This window comes from Arachis ipaensis, chromosome B3 (genome assembly GCF_059453495.1).
Source record: "Arachis ipaensis isolate K30076 ecotype BB chromosome B3, ASM5945349v1, whole genome shotgun sequence".
NCBI classification, from domain to species: domain Eukaryota; kingdom Viridiplantae; phylum Streptophyta; class Magnoliopsida; order Fabales; family Fabaceae; genus Arachis; species Arachis ipaensis.
The window spans coordinates 25,772,189-25,784,221 of record NC_142438.1 but is presented as its reverse complement, the minus strand read 5'-3'; the positions used below and the strand labels follow the sequence as shown (position 1 = coordinate 25,784,221).

The 12,033-nt window shown below is 41.0% G+C and overlaps 1 non-coding gene across 1 annotated transcript; it reads left to right on the top strand.

Annotated features, from left to right (window-relative positions):
* Nucleotides 1–11,637: 11,637 nt before the first annotated feature.
* LOC148570108 (small nucleolar RNA R71) lies at nucleotides 11,638–11,745 on the top strand. The gene has a single exon (XR_015908575.1). It is a non-coding gene; the product is annotated as a small nucleolar RNA R71 (small nucleolar RNA).
* Nucleotides 11,746–12,033: the final 288 nt, after the last annotated feature.

Genomic DNA, 12,033 nt, shown 5'->3' with positions numbered 1-12,033 from the left:
GTCATTCCTCTTAACAAACTGGAAGAAGAGGAAGAAAGTGAAGAACAACATGTCAAGCTAATGACACTAAAAGAGCACTTGTTGGGAGGTAACCCAATCGTAGGTAACAATTTTTCTCTGCTTTGTTTTCGTCCTTTGTTTAGTTTAAATTTCAATAAATTGACATATGGTTACATTCTAAGTTTGGTGTTGCTATGCAACAAAATTTGGTTCTAATCCTTACAAGATACTTGCATCAATTCCAAGTGAAAGTGTCACACTAAGTTTGGTGTGCCACTTGTTCTTTATGCAAAGTATTATGCTCACCTTCTTAAGTTTGCAATCACAATGTTTCTGTCTCTTGTGCCTTGATTATTATCTTTAATTTTGCTTGCTTAGAACACATGTACTACTAACTTTTCATTGTGTAAGACATTCATGATCCATCTTAGCCCCATAGCCATTGTTCTAATTGTTGCTTGAGGATGAGCAAGCATTCTGAGTTTGGCAAGGGAAGGAGGAAGAATAGAGGAAAAAGGACAACAATAATAAAGATGAACTACAAGGTTGTAGAGTTCCTTTTCTCCTCATTTATTTCCAGCACTTACAATGCATGATTGTCTTTAGATTCTCTATGTGCATGTGTGGTATGAATAAGCATAGTTTGATTTCTAAATTGCAACATGGTGCTGTGCCATTATGATTACCAACTTGAGTTTTGTGAATTCAAAAGCAGTAAAGCATCATGATCATAAACAAACAAGGCATTAAAGAAGAACTTAGCATGTGCATACAAGTATTGGAAAGTTAGTATGATTAATTGTTGCTCAATTGCATTGGATTTTATTTAATTGAAGTTTTCATCTAGGACATTTTGTGAAATCTTTTGAAAATCATGAAAACCTTGAAGAGGCAAATACAATTAAAGCAAGAAAAGAAAAAGGGAAAGAATGAGAAAGCTGAAGGCTCTGAGTACCAATGGAAATTTATTTGTTAAGTACTTGTGGTGTTTATGTATCAAGCCAAATGCTTGAAAACAAAACACTTAGAAGTCAAGGTTAGGCTCAAAGTGCAAAAGCACTCCCTCAAAGCTCAAGGCTCTGAGCATCAATGATTAGAGAATCAAGAAAAGAAAAGAAAAATGAGCTTAATGAAGTCCTCTAATCAAATGCTTGTGGTGCTTATGTATCAAGTGGTAATACTTGAAAACAAAGCATTTAGAAGTTGTAGCTTTGTTATTAACTCATGGAGCAAAGCACCCAAAAGGAGAAGCTAATAAGAAAAGCAAAAAGCTTGTTTCAAGGAAGAAATATAAGGAAAAGATTTCATAAAATGAGCTAGATAGAAGCATCAATCATTTACATTTCTTTTGTGATTGTAGCATGCTTAGAAAACTAGCTTACCATGAACATTGAGTTGCTATTCTTCTTACCTTGGATTGTCAATCTCTATTGCATGATTCTTTTCTTGCTTGGGGACAAGCAAGGTTTAAGTTTGGTGTTGTGATGACATGCCAACATGTCATGTTTTTCTATGCTTTTTCATTTGTTTTCAATAGGTTTTATGCACTTTCTTGAGGCATAAGCAAGCCAATTGGGTAGATTTTCATGTTTCCTTTGATTCAATCAACCATGGATGAATTAATACAATTTCATGAGATTTTATACTATAATTGTCATATATTATGAAAGAATAACAAACTCATGATTTTGAGCAAAGCTTTGATGTGTTTGGTTGATTGATAATAGGTGAAAAGAGTTTTGAAGAAGGTTGAAGAAAGAAGGAATGGCTAGGAGCAAGAGAGAACAAAAAGCTTGAGCCAAAGTTTGCCTCAAACTTTAGCTCAAACTTTTGGAAGAATTGAAAACACCCCAGAGGAAAAAAGCTTGAGCCAACGTTTGCCTCAAACTTTTTGGTAAACGTTGGCATCACAAAACCAACACCCTGGAGGAGAAAAGCTTGCGCCAACGTTTGCCTCAAGCTTTTTGGCAAACGTTGGCGCCACACTTACACACCCTGGAGGAAAAAGCTTGAGCCAACGTTTGCCTCAAACTTTTTGGCAAACGTTGGCGCCACACATGCATACAAGGGGTATACTTCCAACAAGAATAACTTGAGCTACAGAGCTCCAAATGAGGTGATTCAAAAAGCAATGGAAAGTAGGAATCGAGAGCTTTCCAAGCATATATGGCACTGCATGGTGGACACTAAAATTGAGGGAGAAAACTGCCCTGCAATGTGCATAAACGAACATGGTGGCAACCTGCAGTGAGGCCAACTGACCTCTGCACCTTCGACGGAGTATAACTCGAGCTGCGGAACTCCAAATGATGCGCTTCCAACAGCATTGGAAAGTAGACATTCAGAGCTTTCCAAAAATGTATAATAGTATGGGGTGAACAATGTGTTTGAGCCTCCAGAACTGGCGTTTTCGACCACGTTTGAGGCAAACTTTACCTCAAACGCTGCACTCCAAAGCCAGCGACCCTGCCCTCTTCAAATGAGCATAACTTGAGTTGTAGATGTCCAATTGAGGTGATTTTAATTGGGTTAGAAAGCTGACATTCAGAGCTTTCCAACCATATATAATAGTCTATAGTGGGCATGAAATTGGCAACGTTGACAAGAGGACAAAGTAGCGCCACAAGACATGCAAGGGAGGATCCACGTTTGAGCTAAAGTTTGACCTCAAACTTTAAGCCAAACGTGGATGACAGCAAAAAGAGCAAGCTGCTACAAAAAGCTTGAGTCAAAGTTTGCCTCAAACTTTGACTCAAACTTTTTTTTGTTCATGGTCCGGTTCAAAGCTTAAATATTTCCCAAGGTCAAGAGCAATCAATAGAGGCTATTTTCAACCCAATTCCATCAAGGCCAAAAGCCCAATTGACATCACTCAAAGGCACAAGAAACAATTTGATTAGGAATTTCATTTTCTTTGTAATTTGCTTTTCAATTTCATTTTCATTTGTCATGTTTGTAAAAGCCTATAAAAAGGCATCATTTTCATTTTAGAAAGGGGAGTCCCATCAGAGAGTACAGGGGAGCTCCATTAGAGAGCTCTCTCTTAGTTTTCATTCTTGTCTTGAATCTTGAGTTGAGAATTTTCTTGTTTACTTTCTCTGCACAATTGAATTTCCATTCCTGTTTACTGCTTCACCTTCTCTTGGCTTCTGCAATTTACTTTTCTTTAATTTCTCTTGCAATTGTTCTTGTTGGATCAAGGAAGGATTTGAGATCTAGACTTGTTTTCTAGTCTCTTCCACTCCTGAGATCTTCAATCTTCTTTTAAATTGCTGCAAATTAAGCATAGTCTTTCTGTCTTTAAAGTCTTTAAGAAATTTTACTTTCTGTTGCATTGCTTCCAATTTGCTTCTCTGTTTATATTGCTCCCAGCACCCAGTTCGATTTATTCTTCCTGCAATTTACATTTCCAGTTGCTTGATCTATTGCTTTCTTTAATTTTCAGCACCCACCCCCTTTAATTTCATGCAATTTACATTTCTTGTCATTTAAGATTTTGCCAATTTACATTTCTTGCTCTTTAAGTTTCTGTCCAATTTACTTTCTGCAACTTTAAATTCCTTGTCATTTACATTTTGTTGCTTTAAGTTTCACATAATTCACATCAATGTTAGCTTGACTAAACTAATCACCCACTAAAGTTGCTTGATCCATCAATCCCTGTGGGATCGACCTCACTCACGTGAGTTTTACTACTTGATGCGACCCGGTATACTTGCCGGTGAGATTTGGGTGTTTTGGAAATTCATCTTTCCGCAAATTTTCCCATCAATAACCATCTGTAACAATTTTCCTATCCCCACTATTGACGAGATATTAGATGAATTGTTTGGAGCGGAGTATTTCTCCAAGATCGATTTACGATCGGGGTACCACCAGATTTGAATGAGTGAATCTTCCATTCCCATGACAGATTTTTGCACGCATCAAGGGCAATATGAGTTTGTAGTGATGCCTTTTGGCCTCACCAACGCCCCATCTACATTTCAGGCCACCATGAACAAAGTCTTTCAGCCCTATCTCCGAAAGTTTATTGCTGTTTTTTTTATGATATCCTCATCTATAGCAAAATCCGTGAGGAGCACCTAGACCACCTTCGACTCACCTTGGCCCTTTTGGCTAAACACCAACTATTTGCTAAGCGCTCTAAGTGTCTTTTCAGCCAAAATCAGGTGGATTACTTGGGACACATTGTGTGTGTGGAAGGGGTCAAGGTGGACCCATCTACGATTGAGACAATCCAACCATGGCCGAGACCTTCAATGCTGAAACAGTTGAGGGAGTTTTTATGACTTACGGGATACTACCATTAATTTGTTGCTATGTACGCCCAAGTTGCTCACCCCTTGACTGAGCTTCTCAAAAAGAACAATTTTTATTGGGGGACAGAAGCGGAGCAAGCCTTTCATCGCCTCAAGCCTGCAATGATGCAAACACCAATCTTGGCACTACCAGATTTTTCCCAGTAATTTACGGTAGAGACAGATGCGTCTCATCAAGGTATTGGGGCGGTGCTATCCCAAAAGGGCCACCCAATTGCCTATTTTAGTAAGAAGTTAACCATAAAGATGACTCTTGCTTCTGCGTACATCCGATAGCTCTATGCAATCACCCAAGCTGTAGCTAAATGGTGCCACTATCTTTTGGGTAGGAAGTTCATTATTAAAACAGACCATCAAGGGCTGCGTGAGCTATTGACTCAGGTGGTGCTAACCCCTGACCAGTAATACTACCTTGTCAAATTATTAGGAAACGAGTTCGAGATTGAGTACCGAGCGGGCCGTCTTAACCAGGCATCCTATTATACAGTCTCAGGCGGTACTCCAAAGCTTCTCAACGGTCCAATCCTCACTCTTACTGCCTCTTAAGGAGGCTAATGAAACTTGTGACAAGATGCAGGAACTTCACAAGCAATTCAGGAATGGCAAACTCAGCTCAGATTATACAGAGATAGATGGCATAATGATGTATCGCGGAAGGGTATGGGTTCCCGATTTTGGTGGGGTGAGAGAGCTACTCTTACAGAAATTTCATGCTTCGGTTCGAGGGGGTTGGTGCACGAAATTGTGATACATATCCATGGCTTCAAAGGCCTGGTGCTCTGATCTAGTTTTATTGTCTGTCACAACTTCGATACAACTAACCAGCAAGTGCACTGGGTCGTCCAAGTAATACCTTACGTGAGTAAGGGTCGAATCCCACGGAGATTGTTGGTATGAAGCAAGCTATGGTCACCTTGTAAATCTCAGTCAGGCAGATATAAAGTGATAATGGTGTTTTCGAATAATATAATAAAAGAGGGATAGAGATACTTATGTAATTCATTGGTAGGAATTTCAGATAAGCGAATGGAGGTGCTTTCGTTCCTCTGGACCTCTGCTTTCCTGCTATCTTCATCCAATCAGTCTTACTCCTTTCCATGGCTGGCTTTATGCAAGGGCATCACCGTTGTCAGTGGCTACATCCCCTCCTCTCAGTGAATAATATGCTCACGCACCCTGTCACGGCACGGCTATTCATCTGTCGGTTCTCGATCATGCTGGAATAGGATTCACCCTCCTTTTGCGTCTGTCACTAACGCCCAACAATCGCGAGTTTGAAGCTCGTCACAGTCATTCAATCATTGAATCCTACTCAGAATACCACAGACAAGGTTTAGACCTTCCGGATTCTCTTGAATGCCGCCATCATTCTAGCTTACGCCACGAAGATTCTGGTTAGGAGATCTAAGAGATACTCATTCTAGCTTAATTCATGTAGAACAGAAGTGTTTGTCAGGCACGCATTCATAAGGGGGAAGGATGATGAGCGTCACACATAATCATCACCTTCATCACGTTCTTGGGTACGAATGGATATCTTAGAAGCGAGATAAGAAGAATTGAATAGAAAACAGTAGTACTTTGCATTAATCTTTGAGGAACAGCAGAGCTCCACACCTTAATCTATGGAGTGTAGAAACTCTACCATTTGAAAATACATAAGTGAAAGGTCCAGGCATGGCCGAGATGACCAGCCCCCTAAACGAGATCACAGGATCAAAATACAATCCAGGATCCAAAGATGGTCAAAAAGACGCCTAATACAATAGTAAGAGGTCCTATTTATAATAAACTAGTCACTAGGGTTTACATGAGTAAGTAATTGATGTATAAATCCACTTCCGGGGCCCACTTGGTGTGTGTTTGGGCTGAGCTTAAGTGTTCCACGTGCAGAGGCCATTTGTGGAGTTGAACGCCAGGTTTTGATCCATTTCTGGCGTTCAACTCTGGTTTTGGATCCTTTTCTGGCGCTGGACGCCAGATTTGGGCAGAGAGCTGGCGTTGAACGCCAGTTTACGTCGTCTATTCTTGGCCAAAATATGGACTATTATACATTGCTGGAAAGCCCTGGATGTCTAATTTCCAACGCAATTGGAAGCGCGCCATTTCGAGTTCTGTAGCTCCAGAAAATCCACTTTGAGTGCAGGGAGGTCAGAATCCAACAGCATCAGCAGTCCTTCTTCAACCTCTGAATCTGATTTCTGCTCAAGTCCCTCAATTTCAGCCAGAAAATACCTAAAATCACAGAAAAACACACAAACTCATAGTAAAGTCCATAAATGTGAATTTAACATAAAAACTAATGAAAACATCCCTAAAAGTAACTAGATCCTACTAAAAACATACTAAAAACAATGCCAAAAAGCGTATAAATTATCCGCTCATCACAACACCAAACTTAAATTGTTGCTTGTCCCCAAGCAACTTAAAATCAAATAGGATAAAAAGAAGAGAATATACTATAAATTCCAAACTATCAATGAAACATAGCTCCAATCAAATGAGCGGGACTTATAGCTTTTTGCCTCTTGAATAGTTTTGGCATCTCACTTTATCCATTGAGGTTCAGAATGATTGGCATCTATAGGAACTTCAGATTTCGAATAGTGTTATTGACTCTCCTAGTTCAGTATGGTGATTCTTGAACACAGCTTCTTTATGAGTCTTGGCCGTGGCCCTAAGCACTTTGTTTTCCAGTATTACCACCGGATACATAAATGCCACAGACACATAATTGGGTGAACCTTTTCAGATTGTGACTCAGCTTTGCTAAAGTCCCCAATTAGAGGTGTCCAGAGTTCTTAAGCACACTCTTTTTTTTTTTGCTTTGGACCTTGACTTTAACCGCTCAGTCTCAAGTTTTCACTTGACACCTACACGCCACAAGCACATGGTTAGGGACAGCTTGGTTTAGCCGCTTAGACCAGGATTTTATTCCTTTAGGCCCTCCTATCCACTGATGCTCAAAGCCTTGGGATCCTTTTTATTTGCCCTTGCCTTTTGGTTTTAAGGGTTATTGGCTTTTTCTGCTTGCTTTTTCGTTTTCTTTCTATTTTTTTTTTCGCCTATTTTTTTCTCTTTCTCTTTTTTTTTTTTTCTGCAAGCTTTGTTCTTTGCTACTTTTTCTTGCTTCAAGAATCATTTTTATGATTTTTCAGATTATCAAATAACATGTCTCCTAGTCATCATTCTTTCAAGAGCCAACATATTTAACATTCTTAAACAACAACTTCAAAAGACATATGCACTGTTCAAGCATACATTCAGAAAACAGGAAGCATTGTCACCACATCAATATAATTAAGTTAAGTTCAGGGATAAATTCGAAACTCATGTACTTCTTGTTCTTTTGAATTAAAACAGTTTTTATTTAAGAGAGGTGATGGATTCATAGGACATTCATAACTTTAAGACAAAGTTACTAACTACTAATGATCATGTAATAAAGGCACAAACATTGATAAGCCCATAATATAGAAAACGAAAAACAGAGAAAGCAAGAACAAGGAATGAATCCACCTTAGTGATGGTGGCGTTTCCTTCTTGAGGAACCAATGATGTCCTTGAGCTCTTTTATGTCTCTTCCTTGTCTTTGTTGTTCCTCCCTCATTGCCTTTTGATCTTCTCTTATTTCATGTAGCATGATGGAGTGCTCTTGATGTTCCACCCTTAGTTGTCCCATATTGGAACTCAATTCTTCTAGGGAGGTGTTGATGTGCTCCCAATAGTTTTGTGGAGGAAAGTGCATTTGAGGCATTTCCGGAATCTCATGGTGATGAGCTTCATACGCCTCTTGAGCTCCATGAGTGAGCTCTCTTGCTTGCTCCATCTTTTTCTTAGTGATGGGCTTGTCCTCTTTAATGAGGATATCTCCCTCTATGTCAATCCCAGCTGAATTGCATAGGTGGCAATTGAGGTGAGGAAAGGCTAACCTTGCCATAGTGGAGGACTTGTCAGCCACCTTGTAGAGTTCTTGAGGTATAATCTCATGAACTTCCACCACTTCTCCAATCATGATGCTATGGATCATGATGGCCCGGTCTATAGTAACTTCAGACCGGTTGCTAGTGGGAATGATTGAGCATTGAATGAACTCCAACCATCCTCTAGCTATAGGCTTGAGGTCCAATCTTCTTAGTTGAACCGGCTTGCCTTTGGAGTCAATCTTCCATTGAGCTCCTTCTACACATATGTCCATAAGGACTTGGTCCAACCTTTGATCAAAGTTGACTCTCCTTGTGTAGGGGCGTGCATTCTCTTCCATGTATGGCAAGTTGAACGCCAACCTCACATTTTCCGGACTAAAATCTAAGTATTTCCCCCGAACCATTGTAACATAGTTCTTTGGATCCGGGTTCTTACTTTGATCATGGTTCTTGGTGATCCATGCATTGGCATAGAACTCTTGAACCATTAGGATGCCGACTTGTTGGATGGGATTTGTTAGAACTTCCCAACCTCTTCTTTGAATTTCATGTCGGATCTCCGGATACTCATTTCTTTTGAGTTTAAAAGGGACCTCAGGGATCACCTTCTTCTTGGCCACAACATCATAGAAGTGGTCTTGATGGGCTTTGGAGATGAATCTTTCCATCTCCCATGACTCGGATGTGGAAGCTTTTGTCTTCCCTTTCCCTCTTCTAGAGGATTCTCCGGTCTTGGGTGCCATCAATGGTAATGGAAAAACAAAAAAGCTATGCTTTTACCACACCAAACTTAGAATATTGCTCACCCTCGAGCAATAAACAAAAGAATAGAGGAAGAAGAAGAAGAAATGGAGGAGAGGGAGAGGGAGATGTGGTTTCGGCCAAGAGGAGTGTAGAGGGATGTGTTGTGTGAATTTGATGAAGAATGGAGGTCTTTATATAGGGAAGGGAGGGGGGGTTAAGGTTCGGCCATATGGGTGGGTTTGGGTGGGAAATTGGTTTTGAATTTTGAAGGTAGGTGGAGTTTATGAGGTAGGTTTATGGGGAAGAGTGGATGGATGTGAGTGGTGAAAGGGTGATGGGGAAGAGAGTTTGAGGTGATTGGTGAAGGGTTTTTGGGAAGAGTATTTATGGGGTTGTGTGAAAGAGAGTGGTGAGAAGAAGTAAGTGGAGGTAGGTGGGGATCCTGTGGGGTCCACAGATCCTGAGTGGATCCTGTGGAGTCCACAGATCCTGAATGGATCCTGTGGGGTCCACAGATCCTGAGGTGTTCAAGGAATTACATCCCTGCACCCATTAGGCATGTAAAAATGCCTTTGTACCCAACTCTGGGTGTTCAGCGCCAGGTTGGTGGCCATTTTGGGCGTTCAACGCCCAATTGTGTGCCATTTCTGGCGTTGAACGCCAGAACCATGCCTGTTCTGGCGTTCAGCGCCCAGAAGCTGCCCATTTTGGGCGTTCAGCGCCAGAACCATGCTCTGTTCTGGCGCTGAACGCCAGACAGATGCTCCTCCAGGGTGTGATTTTTCTTCTGCTGTTTTTGATTCCGTTTTCAATTTTTCTATTTATTTTGTGACTCCACATGATCATGAACCTAAGAAAACATGAAAAACAATGAAAATAAAAGTTAGATAAACATTGGGTTGCCTCCCAACAAGCGCTTCTTTAATGTCAATAGCTTGACAGTGGGCTCTCATGGAGCCTCACAGATGTGCAGAGCTTTGTTGAGACTCTCCAACACCAAACTTAGAGTTTGGATATGGGAGTTCAACACCAAACTTAGAGTTTGGTTGTGGCCTCCCAACACCAAACTTAGAGTTTGACTGTGGGGGCTCTGGTTGACTCTGCTTGGAGAGAAGCTTTTTCTGCTTCCTCTCCATGGTTGCAGAGGGAGATCCTTGAGTTTTAAACACAAGGGAGTTCTCATTCCATTGAAGGAATATTTCACCTCTGTCAACATCAATCACAGCTCTTGCTGTGGCCAGGAAAGGTCTTCCCAGGATGATGGATTCATCCTCTTCCTTTCCAGTATCCAGGACTATGAAATCAGTAGGTATGTAAAGGCCCTCAACCTTTACTAATACATCTTCTACTTGTCCATAAGCCTGTTTTCTTGAGCTGTCTGCCATCTCTAGTGAGATTTTAGCAGCTTGCACCCCATAGATTCCCAGTTTCTCTATTACAGAGAGGGGCATGAGGTTTATTCCTGAACCAAGGTCACACAGAGCCTTAAAGATCATGGTGCCTATGGTACAGGGTATTATGAACTTTCCAGGATCCTGTCTCTTCTGAGGCAATGTCAGTTGATCCAGATCACTTAGTTCATTGATGAACAAGGGAGGTTCAACTTCCCAAGTATCAATGCCAAATAATTTGGCATTCAGCTTCATGATTGCACCAAGAAACTTGGCAGTTTGCTCTTCAGTAACATCCTCATTCTCTTCAGAAGAGGAATACTCATCAGAGCTCATGAAGGGCATAAGGAGGTTCAATGGAATCTCTATGGTCTCTAGATGAGTCTCAGATTCCTTTGGTTCCTCAGAGGGAAGCTCCTTATTGACCACTGGACGTCCCAGGGGGTCTTCCTCCTTGGGATTCACGTCCTCTCCTCTCCTCACAGGTTCGGCCATGGTGCTTATGTCAATGGCCTTGCACTCTCCTTTTGGGTTCTCTTCTGTATTGCTTGGGAGAGTACTAGGAGGGATTTCAGTGATCCTTTTACTCAGCTGGCCCACTTGTGCTTCCAGATTTCTAATGGAAGACCTTGTTTCATTCATGAAACTTACAGTGGCCTTAGATAGATCAGAGACTAGATTTGCTAAATTAGAAGCATTCTGTTCATAGTTCTCTGTCTGTTGCTGAGTTGATGATGGAAAAGGCTTGCTATTGCTAAACCTGTTTCTTCCACCATTATTAAAGCCTTGTTGAGGCTTTTGATCCTTCCATGAGAAATTTGGATGATTTCTCCATGATGAGTTATAGGCGTTTCCATAAGGTTCACCTAAGTAGTTCACCTCTGCTATTGCAGGGTTCTCAGGATCATAAGCTTCTTCTTCAGGAGAAGCCTCTTGAGTACTGTTGGATGCAGCTTGCATTCCATTCAGACTCTGAGAAATCATATTGACTTGCTGAGTCAATATTTTATTCTGAGCCAATATGGCATTCAGAGTATCAACTTCAAGAACTCCCTTCTTCATAGGCGTCCCATTACTCACAGGATTCCTTTCAGAAGTGTACATGAACTGGTTATTAGCAACCATGTCAATGAGTTCTTGAGCTTCTGCAGGCGTTTTCTTTAGGTGAATGGATCCACCTGCAGAAGTGTCCAGTGACATCTTTGATAGCTCAGATAAACCATCATAGAATATATCCAGGATGGTCCATTCTGAAAGCATGTCAGAAGGACACTTTTTGGTCAACTGTTTGTATCTTTCCCAAGCTTCATAGAGGGATTCACCTTCTTTCTGCCTGAAGGTTTGAACATCAGCTCTAAGCTTGCTCAGCTTTTGAGGAGGAAAGTACTTGGCTAAGAAAGCCGTGACCAGCTTATCCCAAGAGTTCAGGCTGTCTTTGGGTTGAGAATCCAACCATAATCTAGCTCTGTCTCTTACAGCAAAAGGGAAAAGCATGAGCCTGTAGACTTCAGGATCTACTCTATTAGTCTTAACAGTATCACATATCTGCAAGAATTCAGTTAAGAACTGAAAAGGATCTTCAGATGGAAGTCCATGAAACTTGCAGTTATGCTGCATTAGAGAAACTAATTGAGGTTTCAGCTCAAAGTT